At 41.6% G+C, this 13,824-nt stretch overlaps 1 protein-coding gene across 1 annotated transcript in view; it reads left to right on the forward strand.

Moving 5' to 3' along the window:
* Positions 1 to 13,824, forward strand: part of COL23A1 (collagen type XXIII alpha 1 chain) — a 340,793-nt gene that overhangs the window by 230,363 nt on the left and 96,606 nt on the right. The gene's annotated exons all lie outside the window — the stretch shown is intronic.

The following is a 13,824-nucleotide window of genomic DNA, read 5'->3' on the forward strand; positions in this document are numbered from 1 at the left end:
AGGACTAAAATATAAAACACTGCTTGCGAACAAATATAGCCCTTGGGTTTGGGCCAGAATTTCTTTTACGGGATAAACTTTTGTCTGAAATGAAAGCCAAACAGCTGCTCACAACTTGGGTTTGACGAAGTGATCTAATGCTATTGCCCTGATCTCAAATGTGAAGCTAAACGATTTCTGTGCCAGAGTCTCTGTGCCAATCTCCTGGTCCCAATTTGTCAGAACAAAGTGTGTTGTTGTTGCAGATCTGGAAGTGAAACCTTTTTGTTTGATTTTTCACGTAATTTAAACTTTAATTGGAGAACCCAAAACTGTTCAGAGACTTTTTCCCCAAGCAAATATGTCCTGAGTATTGGTAGGAGAATAAAACCTTTGCAGACCCTTCCCACACACCCAAAATTCTGTGTCTGCATATACACGTCTTTCCTCTTCAAAATGCTATGAAAAAAAATCCCATCTTAGCCATTGTTTTACTTGACTTTCACTTTCTCTCTACTTAGTTATTCTCTTTTCCCAACTTTTTTCTATCCTTGCTCTTCTTCAGTTTTCTTCCCTCTTATCTGTCTCTCTCTTCAGCCTTTCCTCAGACTGCCCTTTTACTTTCCTAGCCTTTGGTGAGTGAATTTTAGTTCTGATAAGCAAGGTTTAGGCATCTGAGCCAGATGCAATGCTGGCAGGTTATGTGAGAGCTTGTCATTGTAGGTCTGCCAGTCCATCTTAGTTGCTCTCATGCTGCAGCGCTGGGACTGTTTTCTCAGCACAGACTGCCAATTGCACGGCATTGTAACAAATTATGTCTGATTTTTATTGCGTGAAGATTTTTCCATGAGGAACTTGAATGAGACCATAAATCAAATTTGCAACCAGGTCTCTAGCACTGAAAGGTTTGTTAGTACATTAACTTGCAAAGCCACTTGGCCCTAGAGACACCACAGTCTTCAGGAAAGAGCTTAATTTGGAACAATGCAGCCATGTTAATATTGGCAAATGGGTTTTGTAAAGGTGCTTTGGTGAGAATTATTGCATACAGTAGAAAGCCAGGAGTTGATATATCTGCGGTAGAAGGCCTTGCAATAATTTTTCCATGTAGATGAATTCCTTTATTCCAGTTACAACATTATTTTTGAAGATTACAAAAATAAAGTGTTCTGGCTCAACAGTTTGTCTCAGAAAATGAACTTAGACCTGTGGTAGCTCATTTAAGAATGTAATAATGTCACACTGCCAAGAAGCGAGTCTCTCTCTGGTCCCCATGAACCTATCCCCATGAACCTTCACAGCCACAGACAGTGGAGTCGCATCTTACACAGGGGGTTAGGTTCTAAAGTCAGCGTGTAAGGTGAAAAGCGCCTATAGTCCAAATTACCCTTGAAAATCCCTTAAATCGCCCATAAAGTACAGTATACTGTACATGGTTTTGTGTATACAACCCTGTACAGTAATATGTATAATGTATACAGTAATGTACAGTATATAATAGAGTACATATGCAAAATATAATTTTACAGTACTGTATTTGTAATTACAGGGAGTAATTACAGGGGGCCATCAGGGCTTGATGTCAATCCAGGAGACAGAGGTGACAGAGAGCGAGTGGTAGACGAAGTGGTTGGCTCTGGTTCAGCTCGAGAAGTTGATTGCATGGGCTCATCTGCTACTGGTTGAAAAACATGGTGATCGGCAACTGTCTCTGTTGTCTCTTGAGCTGCTCAAACATTTCTTGATACGGTCTTAAATCATCTGTAATACTACTTGTGATTTTGAGGCTTCGTTCCATAGAGGAATCGTATTCAAAAATTAAATCATTCAAGTGTTTCACTGCTTGGAACACTTCAGCAAATTTATGAAGATTCCAACTTGCTGGCTCTTCCTGTTTGTCGTCATCATCTTCGTCTTCTGTAGACAATTTTATCAGTTCCTCTAACTCTTCGTTAGTCAATGTTTCTCTATGGCCCTCAATTAATTCTTCAATTTCTTCCTCAAGGATGTCGATGAAGCCATCACCACCCACTTACCTGACTACCTGAACAATGCATTTCACTTCTTTGTCAATGGTCGGGAAACCCTTAAAATCATTCATACATTCTTTCCATAGGTTTCGCCAAATGCATTGACTATTTCAGGCTTGATTGCATCCATTGCCTGTTTAATATAAGTGATGCAATCGGTAATGTTGAAGGACTTCCAACACATTAAGATTGGGATCAGTATCCATAGCGCTACATATCCGTGAGAACATAAACCTCGTGTACGTGGCCTTGAAACAGCGAATCACACCTCGGTCGAGAGGTTGGAGGATGGAGGTGGTATTGGGGGGGAGAAGGACGACTTCAATGTCATTATACGCAAACCAGAGTGCCGCAGGGTGGCCAGGAGCATTGTCTACGATCAGCAACACTTTAAAGTCAAGTCCTTTCTCTTCGAGGTAACGCTTGAGCTCCGGAATGAAACACTTGTGGAACCAATCCAGAAATAATGCTGCCGTCACCCAAGCCTTTTTATTTGATTGCCAGAACACAGGCAGGAGATTTTTGTTCTTGCCTTTTAGATCACGGGGATTTGCAGCCCTGTAGAGCAAGCCTGGCTTTATTAAATGCCCAGCCGCATTGCCACAAAACAACACAGTCACACGGTCTTTAGCTGCTTTGAAGCCAGGGGCTTGTCTTTCTGACTTCAAAGTGTAAGTGCTGTTGGGCATTTTTTTCCAGAAGAGCCCAGTCTCGTCAGCATTAAAAACTTGTTCTGGAAGATAGCCCTTTTCTTCTATGATTTTCTTTAATTGTTCAGGGTAGACTTTTGCTGCCTCTTCATTGGCAAATGCAGCTTCACCAGTAGTCTGCACGTTTTTGAGGTTGAAGCGGTTCCTAAAACTGTTAAGCCAACCTTGGCTGGCTTTGAATTCCTTCTCATCAGAAGGGTGTCCCTCTTCGGCGGGAGGTTTGAACAGCGCGTAGAGGCTAAGAGCCTTTTCTCGCAACATGTTGCCATTGATAGGCACACATTTGCGGTTCATGTCTTCCAGCCATAAGTTTTAATGCCTTTTCAGTCTTCACTAAAGTCTTATCACGCACCTGGCTCATCACCTTAGCACTTATTGGAGCACTTGATGCCACGGCTTGACGAATTTCTGTCTCCTGAATCTTGAAGGCCGGATGCTGGATTCGTTGCGGCCATATTTACGTGCCATGTTGGAGACCGATATACCATCTCTCAATAAGTCCAACACAGCCAGTTTTTCATCCAGCGTTGGAACAGATCGCTGTTTCTTAGGTTGAGCACCAGATGAAGTAGTTGGCTTGCGTTTAGGGGCAATGTTGTATGAAAAATATGTACAGTATCTTTAAACACTAGAATCACACTCAGCGCGGCAAGATGCTCACACTATGAGAGGCACAAGGGAACTGAGACTGACTGACGGAACAGCAGATTCATGTCTCACGCTCACTCTGGGGCATATGCTCACTGAGTGGAATGGTGGGCAGAATCGCCAGCACTATTTACAGGTATCTTGTTCTTTTTTTTTTGCCGAGCGCATATAGTTGAATTCGTGTAAGTTAAATGCACGTGTGATACGACTCACCTGTACTGTGTATCTGCAAAATACACTGATACTTGCCTTGCACAAAAGGTTTCGATTTCCAAAGAATCTAAAAATAAATTATTGCGTACACATTGAGACGAAATGTGTAGCTGGAATACAGCTATATTTTTAGTTTCTGCAAGATTTATTACAAATGAAGTAGCAAAAGGTGGGGGGGGGATTTAAATTGTGGCCAAAATCTGCACCTTGGTTTAATAAGTTATTGTTAACAGAAGGAAGGTGTACTCTCCTGGCATAGTTCGCAGCAATTGAGTTTCGTTACCAAATATTTGCTAAAAATACTTAACGTAGCTCTGTTACCATTGTAATTGCAGACATAAATTTGCATTGAATCATGCATTATTTTAACAGTGAGGGTAATTTGCCGCTGGAACAATTTACCAAGGGTTGTGGTGGAGTTTCCATGACAGGATATTTTAAAATCAAGATATGCTCTAGTTCAGGCACTGCTCTTGGAGTGCAATCAGGGGTCAAACAGCAGGTCAAACTAAATGATTGTGATATCTTGCTCAAGGCACTCAGAACTGTGAGCCACTGTGTCACCCCCCGCTTCCTCAGCAAGTGAGAGCTCTGCTGCTGCCAAGGTGCCTGTCAGCTCCCTGACACATCAGCCTGACTGCTCTTCAGGAATCTGCCAGTCTAAACCTTGCCTTGTAGGTAACAGTCAGTGAAAGCGAGTTCCCCCAGAGGTATCTTTCTGCAGTGCCCAGTCCCTCTTGCTGCTTGCAAAGAGACAGAGCACACGCCAGCCTGTCAGGTTAGCTGAAGACTCTCACTTCACTTTAATACAGAGCACTGAGCGGGTTTTGTAATAAAACAAGAACAGGTTTATTAACAAAGAACAGAGATTTCAGTGATACTAAGCAAGAGAAAAGGAGACAGGATATGGTTACAAATAAAACATGATTTTCAGTGACTAAGTTAAATTTAGCAAATTACAATCTGTGCCTAAGCAGTTTTCTTTCTTGCATCAAGTTGCCAAGGGACCCAACATTCACCGAACCAAAGGGTGCTGTTCCCTTTATTCCCTAACTCGGAGGTGGGCAAACGATGGCCCGTGGGACCCTCCTGGCTGGCCCCTGAGCTCCTGGCCCTGGAGGCTAGCCCCAGGCCCCTTGCCCATAGCCTCAGCTCACTGCGCCGCCAGTGCAATGCTCTGGGCGGTGGGGCTACGAGCTCCTGCCAGGCAGCACAGCTGCAGAGCCGCAGCCTGACCCGGTGCTCTGTGCGGTGGTGTGGCTGGCTGCAGCTGGGCTGCCTGTCCTGGTGCTCTTGCTGTCAGCCACTGGTGCTCCAGGCAGCGCAGTAAGGGGGCAGGGAGCAGGGGGGTGGTCAGGGGGTGGGGATAGGGGTTGGGGCGGTCAGAGGGCGGGGAACAAGGGGGTTTAATGGGGGCAGGAGTTCCGGGGGGCAGTCAGGAAGGAGAGGGAGGGTTGGATGGGGAGGCGGGGGGCAGTCAGGAGCAGGGGGTCCAGGGGCAGTCGGGGACAGGGAGGGGTGGATGGGGCAGGATCCTGGGGGGGCTACCAGGGGACAGGGAACAGGGGGGGTTGGATGGGGCAGGAGTCCCGAGGGGGGGCCTTCAGGGGGCAAGAAGCAGGGGGGGGTCGGATAAGGGGCAGGGTCCGGGCCACACCTGGCTGTTTGAGGAGGCACAGCCTCCCCTAACTGGCCCTCCATACAATTTCGGAAACCTGATGTGGCCCTCAAGCCAAAAAGTTTGCCCGCCCCTGCCCTAACTTATGGATAACTAAAATGCCTTTGGGCTCCCTGAAAATTACCCAAAGTCTCTTGTCTCTGTCTCCAAAGCCAAGAAGGATTTCTGAGGTGCAGATTCTTCCCCCTGGTGTGCTCACTAAGCCCCAGCTTGATAGCTTTGTTCACTGTGTGTGTAAATGTGCTTTCACTGTCCTCTAACCAAAATGAAGCCAGTCAGACAGGTAAATACGCATTCCTTTGCCTGGGGCAGGCTGGGTTCATGTGCTGCATCTCAAACACATTTTAATAACCTATTTCCAGCACATATGTCTAACTCTTTGTACACAACCCGTACATACATCACTCAGTGATTTTTCAGGACCAGCATGTCATCAGTTTACGTACGATATGTGATACCTTTTACATACATATTATGACAACAATGTGTTGGGGGTAACGAGTATGCCAGGTCTGATATGAGTTAGTGTTGTGGGCCCTCTGCCAGTTGGCATTGAGGGGTTCCCAGGCTCACACCTCCCCTCTTACAATACAGCAGCAAGGTCAGAGTCCTCTTTCCTGGACAGGGCATCTGTCACTATATTTTCTTTCCCTTAATATGCAAAATTTCCAGTGTCATAGTTCTGCACTGTCGTGCTCTACTGGTGCCTTCTGGCTTTTCAAATCTATGGAATAGTCTACTACTTTTAGTGTAAATTCATAGATTTTAGGGCCAGAAGCAACCACTAGATCATCTCGTCTGACCTCCTATATCACACAGGCCACAAAATGCCATCGTGACTCCTGTAATGAGCCCAATAACTTGTGGTAGACTAAAGCAGATCTTCCAGAAAGGCCTCCAGTCTTGATTTGAAGACTTCAAGACATGGAGAATCTACCACTTCCTTAGTAGCTTATTCCAATGGTTAATCACCCTCTCCCAGTTGAAAAATCATGCCTTATTTCTAATTTGAATTTGTCTGGTTTCAGCTTCCAGCCATCTGTTTTTATGGCTTTCTTTGCTATGTCAAAGTGCCCTTTCGTACCCAGAATTTCCTCCCTATATTGAAGGAGGTGGGAGGGGTTGGAATGAGAGTAAGTTTGTGAAATTTCCTGTATTGCATAGAGAAGTCAGTTGATCCCTGGAAGTAGAAAGCAATTACAAAATCAGAGTTTGGAGATAGTAACCATCAAGTAATGGTGTTTGAAAACGTATCTACCAATACAACAGCTATCCAGCTTTGAGGGAAAGGTTTGGGATTGCCATAGGTCTGATGTATTCCTCCCCATTTGTGATCCGCTCTGAGGGGAACACCTTTCTCATTGCCAATATGGTAATAATGCTTCTGGAACCTACGGTTTTCTTTCCCCAGACTTCACTTGGTTCTCTGGTAATGGAAGCCTGTACCAGAACATCAGCAACTTTATGTGAACATTGTATGTGAAGGCAGGGCAGAAATTGGTGTGTGTTCTGTAATTTAAAATACAATTGAGTTCTTATTCCACATTCCCTTTAAAACACCCACACACGCAAATACAAGCAAATATTGGGTGTGTCTGTGTTCATGTTCATTTTAAAACTGTATGTAAGTTTGTGCATGCAAATTTGGTGCGGCTGCCAAGCAATTGGCAAGGTGCAGTGTCTCAGAGTCTGGGCATCCCTGCTATAAATGAGCTGTTTACTATGTCATGAATATCTGAATTTTTGTTTTTAAATCATTTGTTTGTGAAATTGAAACTTGTTTTAAGAGCTCTCCCTTGACTAGTACTGCCAATATTGCACATTTGTTTAGTAAACTCTTCAAATTAGATTTATCTTATGTAGCTTCACACATCAGAATCTCTTGTCTGGTGTTCTTTAATCCCAAATAGCTATCACTTTTTCTCCTAAATATCTATCATCTGTGTCCAGTTCTCCACTAAGTGATGAAAGATGTTGGATTCTTCAGTAGATAGTGCTGTAACTTCATTGTATGGTTCACTATACACTTTATACAGGGTAAGCATACTTAGAAACAGCCTTCATTACTCGTATTTTAACCAGAGCAAGATCTTAGGTTTATTTGTACTATCTTTCTGTGTTCATTAATAAATTGATAAACTAAATCATAACAGATTAAGTTAATCTTCTACTTAAATTTCATAAGCCTCATCAAAAATTGCTTGCTGCTCATCTCTTGGCTTGATTAGAGAGAGTTCCCAGTCCCCTACAGAAATCTAAACTGACATTATTAATCTTCAAGATGAATTGTTACTGTTTGCGTTGACCTTGCGGATTGGGGGCATGGAAATGTCAAAGGGCTGTATTAGTAGAATCACAGCATGTCACTTTAGAGCAAAATTTCTCTCTGACTAGTATTCTCAAATTTCCCTTGACTTATAGGTGCGGTAGCATAACCTGGCACCATCATGTGGTATTGCTAAATCTACATATGGAATAAACTTACTAACTATAGTGCTTCCATTCCATGTGTTACAAACATGGAAGGATTTTTTCTTCCGGAAGGTATATTTATAAAAATAATTAGCATTTCCAGAAGCTGTCTAAAACATTTTTGCATGAAACATGCATTACTCTTGATCCTTTATTTGAAAGGAGTTAAGGTTCTTACTAGTGATGCTTTTGTGAGGTAACACACGCAAAACATGTTGATCCTTTAAAGGTTAAAATAAATATACTCTGCATGCTGAAGGCATTATGAAGGGATTTTGGAACAGAAAGGAAATGTGAAGTTTTTCACAAATTTTTAAAAGATGTTGAAACTGTGCTATGAAATAGTGCAAGACTGGATGAATTTTGAAACAGGAAAGCTAATTTTGTTAAACATCATTTGTAACATGAATGATAGCTGCAAGTATTGCCCATGGAACCATCATGGACTTATATTTAGGATAAATCTGGCTGTTTTCCCCAAGCTCTTTATGGTTTGCATTTGCCAGGTTTTTCTTTAGGGAGCGTAGAGACAAAGAGTATAGCAAATCTTGTCAAAATTCTGTATTGCCCATTGATTGTGTCCTTGAATGTGTTCACCCTATATGGAACAGTGTTTTTAAATACAAAGGACATGTTTTTTTGGTTTAAGCCTTTATCATATACGCACTTGTCTGTGTAGTTATGGGGATCATTCCGGGGATATGTGAACAATTGCACAGTCCATCTGTTGTCATAATCTGTTGTCAATTTCTCACTGATTGACGTTCTGTCACATTGAATAATACTGGAGATTGAACAAGAATATTTTTTCTTGGTGTGAGATTACATGAGGCTAATGCACATGGTATACATTTCCTTAATTATTTAAATGGTCTGAAAATGCATCTCTTACCAAAGATGAGTCTAACTTTGTGTCAGTTGTAAGTGCCCCATTAGAGTTTAAAAATATAACTAAACTGACTTAATACCGTAAACTGATAAACAAATTGTATTATCTTACAGATGTTATGGAAATGTCTTGCAGTTCTTGGAGCGATCAGGAAAAAGAATTACATTGTTGCCACTTACTAGAAACACGCTAGCTAGACGGAGTGTTCTCCACATGCATATACACCTGTTGGCTGTTTGTAAACAAGCTCATAGTTGGTATGTGCAAATTTGCTTACTCAACTAGAGCAATCCTTTGCTTTGTATACTTAAATAAGTCCGTCAAACCAGAATGACTTTGCAGTGTGTGGTCTTGTGTTGTTTTTGCCACTAAAATTCTATTCTCTACCCACAAATGCTATTTGTGTGTGTTGACCAAATATATCAATTTGACCTTGCTTCTGGTTGACCATGTGGTGGTGTTTCAAGTTATTGTGAGAATCAGTCACCCACACAGTGTCCTTGGCACTACAAGTGACATAGTGTTGATGGCACTGTGTGGATGATTGATTCTTATCAAAGCAAGGAGAGCAAACTCCCTCTTATGTACATTATAGGATTTCTGGTTGTTCGCTTTTGTCATTGTTGATGAGTGTTAAACCATTTCCTTTTGATGTATGGCAGAAAATGCAAGTCTCTTTCATTCCAGACTCAAGATGATGATGCTATTATGTTTGATTTGCTCCACCCTTGAAACACGGTACAGTGCCACATGAGACAATGGAATAATATCATAAGATTCATATTGTGCTCTCAAATAACAGGAGTTTGCCAACTGGTGGTGGTAACTGACTTATATTGGCAGAACCTTCCCGGGCACATGTTGAGTCCTGTGGTGATTTGCTTTTGTTCCAAACATCTGCAACCCACTATTTCCACAATACAATGGGCTCCTAACAAATGTAACTCAGGACTATAAATCTATTATTGGACAGAATGGCATTCCTTAGTGCATGCTGAAGTTTATTTTGTGGTATCTGTTTACTGTGGGCATGTCTATACTTAAGGGTAGATTGGCACTGCTGCAATCGATGCAGTGAGTACTGATTTAGCGGGTCTGGTGAAGACACACTAAATCAATGGGAGAGCACTCTCCTATCAATATGTGTACTTCACCTCCCCTAGAAGTGTAAAGGAAGTCGACGGGAGATGCTCTCCAGTCAACACAGCACAGTGTAGCCACCATGGTAAGTGGATCTAACTATGTCGACTTCAGTTACGTTATTCACTTAACTGAAGTTGCGTAAATTAGATCAATTTACCGCGGTAGTGTAGACCAGCCCGGTGTTTCTACTATAACCAATCTGAAATCATAAGGAGCTTTTATATAAGGATAGCTCTACTTTGGGGTTTAGGCAAGTTATAGATAGTAATAGACCTTTTGGGATAAAACGAGAAGACCTTATATTTATTATTTATTTTTTCCTACAGCAGTAGAACCTAGGAGGCCTAGTCAAGACACAGGGACCCCAGTTGGGCTAGGTTCTGTATCCACATAACAGAAGAATGGTCTCTGCCAAAAAGAGTTTTCAATCTGTTTAATTTTGATCCAAATCTTTTTAGAGGCTTTGAAATGCCCAGATGAATGTTTCTATTTCTCATTTCCCGCTACAGTGGTAAGTGGGACTCTGTTCTTGTAAAATTTTCCAGGCCAATTTTGCAGACCTAGCAAGGATTTGATAGTTTGCAGGAAGATCTAAACTTTTCAGTGTTTATTTTAACAATTTGAGGCTTTCCCATTCTTTGACTGAAATGCTGGATTAATTTTATTATCCAACTTGTCACTTGCCCAAGTGCAATGTTAATTAGTGCATTTCTTCTGCATAAGGGAACAAATGGTACTGAATTCTAAACATGTTACTGCCATGGAAATCAGTTGCATTGGAAGCTACTGACAATAGTTTACATTTAGTAGTGTTAAATTACTGAATTCAGTTACAAACTGAGAGGAATCTAGATCTAGGAATCTAAAACTTGCTCCTTGTTTTGGTCTGATAAAAGTAGAATTTGAGGGCCTTAGACCTTGAGGACACACAGCAAAAGCTGGTTTTGGACACGGTTTTTGGAGAGAGCTATTGGTATGTTCCTGGAGAACAATGAGGGTTGGAAAGGTGGTTTCTTGTAGCTGATTTGCTTGTTAAAGTGAGTTAATTGTTTCAGTTTGGTTGCTTTTTAATGCTGCAGGGTGCCATGGTGACATTAAAACATCAGTTAAGCATCAGGACACAAAGAACTTTTGTATAGATTTCTTCTTTACTATTATTTAATTCTAAATAATTAAATAATGACATCTGTAACTATGGAAAGTAAATTTCCTTTAGGAATACAGTGAATTAATCTGTCATTGCATACACTGGGTCAGATGAATGGGGAGCGCCATTGTGCTGACAAAGAAACATGAAGCTGTGAGTGTTCGTTTAGTTTATCAAAAGTGGCAAAGAGTCATGTGGCACCGTATAGACTAACAGATGTATTGGAGCATAAGCTTTCGGTGGTGCCACAGGACTCTTTGCCGCTTTTACAGATCCAGACTGACACGGCTACCCCTCTGATAGTTTATCAAAGGTTTTCAAAGGGATCAGCCTCGTCCAGGATTTGTACCGAAGCAGCTGTCTAGAAGGAAATGTGGAAAATAGAAATCTGTCACTTAAGCGGTACAACCTGCATATGGCAGGATGCACAGCTGCCAAAATATAAGCGTCCTCTTGTCTTTATTAAAAAAAAAAAAAAAAGTGTATTCCATAATTCCATTTCTGCCCTCCACCATATGTGTTTTGTGCTGCAGCCATGCCAGGGTGTTATCTGAAAATAGCAAGAGAGAGAGCAGTCATAACAAAAGAAGGGAAAAAAATCAACCTAAGTGCAATTGTGGCTTTATTCCAGTTACTTCTTAACGTATATCTTAAATAAAAATTCATTTTTATCTTGGATGCTAATGAATAAACAAAAGAGCTGAATCCACTGACAGTCTGAAGAAGCTGTCTGGTGTGGGTAGAAAAGAGAACCAATTTCCTAAAATATATATTACAGCATTCAATTCTGCAGTTTTAGGGCTCAGACTTGCTCCCATTAAAACCAATGGCATAATCTCCATTACTTCCAAAGGGAACAGGGTTGGGCTTTTCAGTAGTTTAAACATGTGGTAAAATGCTAAGATTCCACTTCAGTTAGCTCTTCAAATGATCTGGGATGTTTTGTTCATTGCAAAAAGAGTTTGCTTAAGGTAAGAGGAATAGGAGTTAACCAGACTTAAGAAATCCCACAATATAACTCCAAAGATGCCTCTGGCCTTCTAGATGAGCTGTAATGTCTTTAACTAAAGTGCACCGCTCTCCTCAGTCTCGGTGAACATTCAATGTAGTCAATTTACTGTTGTTTGGTTTTCCTTAACGGGTGAAATTCACTCCCTAGGCAAGGAGATAGCACCTGGCCTATGCACCACATGACCCTCTCTTTGTGCTGGTCCTCTGCACAGAAGTGAGTGTCAGGCTATGTGAATAGACTGACGCCTTGCCACTCAGTGTTCACAAGATACTGAAACATAGAACGTGGGGTCTCTCCTGATCATCGGGACACGTTTTGTCCACCCCGACCTCCGTGCTACCCCATTGAAATCAATGGAACTGAGACCGTGAATGAGAGAGGATTTTCTTGTTTCCTTTCTTCAATATTCTGTTACGTTTGGAGGGAAAAATCAAAATAAATTTCAAATGTGCATTTCCAGCATGATTAAATCAGACTCGTAACCAGTGACTAGTAGTTGTGCAGTGCAACGTATGGGAGTGAAGGCTTATTCTCTAGGGCTGAGAATAAATGGGTTTTGAAGGGGAAACTGGGATTATAATTTACCAGTTTTTTTCCAGGCCTGACAATGTTGAACAATTAAAACTAATCTATTGTCTGCCTTGGCGCTTACATAAACCTTCTTAATAGATACATTCTGACCTGTGGGTAAAGGGAGAGGAGAGTGGTTCCTAAATGTGCTTCTACTTTGATGTGCACAAACCACTCTGTAATGATGTGGGAAGGTTCATTTTAGACATCCCCATTCATTTAATCCTTTGGTGTCTTTTGATTGAATCCTGTTGGATGCGCTTAACGTAGTGGTGTCATCTTGGTTCAGCCCCTTTGCTAGTAGTAATTAGAAAACGAAAAGTTTCTCATGAAGTTTGCTAGTGCAGCTTTTGGAAGCTAAGGTCAAGTTTTTCAAAAGTGATTAGTGATCTTGGGTGTCTATGTTTTTGGGAGCCCTGTGTGAGATGCTTTAGGGACGCCTAATTTTCAAAAGGTGAGTGCTCAAAAATTTCTGCAAACCACATCTGCTTCAGGTGTCTCAAGTTGGGAACCCCACATCAGGAGTCACTTCAGAAAATCTTGACCTAAAGGTAGTAAGTGCAATGTGTTCGTTTAATGGTGCTGATCGCATTTATCCTCAAGTCAATTTTTTTTAGAAATTTGGTCAGGAAAACCCATGTGACTTGTTCTGTGACTAGGTAGATGGAAATGTATTTCCCTGTACTGAAGATTTTTATGCTGCTGTATCTCAATTCTGCTCAGAGACCTGTGAGTGAAACCAGGGATGCCAGAGTTTTTTATGTGAAATACTACTTTATTGGAAGGGGATTCCATAATATTTAGCCTATGGGTGAGGGGGAAGAATTTTGATAACCTGCAATTAAAATAACTGATGCATCTTTTAAAATATGTCAACCTTCAGCTAATGCAGTTTTTCTTTTGTTAACACTCCAGCAAAGGCTACAGGATGTTTGTAACACATGAAATTGCAAGTACAGTGCTCTTGTGGGAGACATGAAACAAACAGAATGAAGGAAAATGTGTATTTCATTTGTTTTAATCAGTGGCTTTATCTAAGGTTACATGGTGCAAAGTTGGATTTTTGAAGTATTGAATACTTTTTTTGGCAGTTGTCATAAGCAGTGTGACAAAGTTCCTCCTCTGCCTTGGTGGGTCCTGTGCTTATTGGTGTATTTTCTCCCCTCAGAGGTTCACAGCAGCCCTCAGTTTGGCCACTTTCATGGCTCAAATCTGCCGTTCACTCAGTTAGCCTCATCATGGGCCAGCATGGGGAAAAGAAGAAGAACAATCCCCACAGTCTCTGTTGATCCACCTAGTGGATCGGGGAACAGGCCAGAGACCTTCCCCTCTG

The sequence above is a fragment of the Natator depressus genome, chromosome 8 (genome assembly GCF_965152275.1).
Source record: "Natator depressus isolate rNatDep1 chromosome 8, rNatDep2.hap1, whole genome shotgun sequence".
Taxonomy (NCBI): domain Eukaryota; kingdom Metazoa; phylum Chordata; order Testudines; family Cheloniidae; genus Natator; species Natator depressus.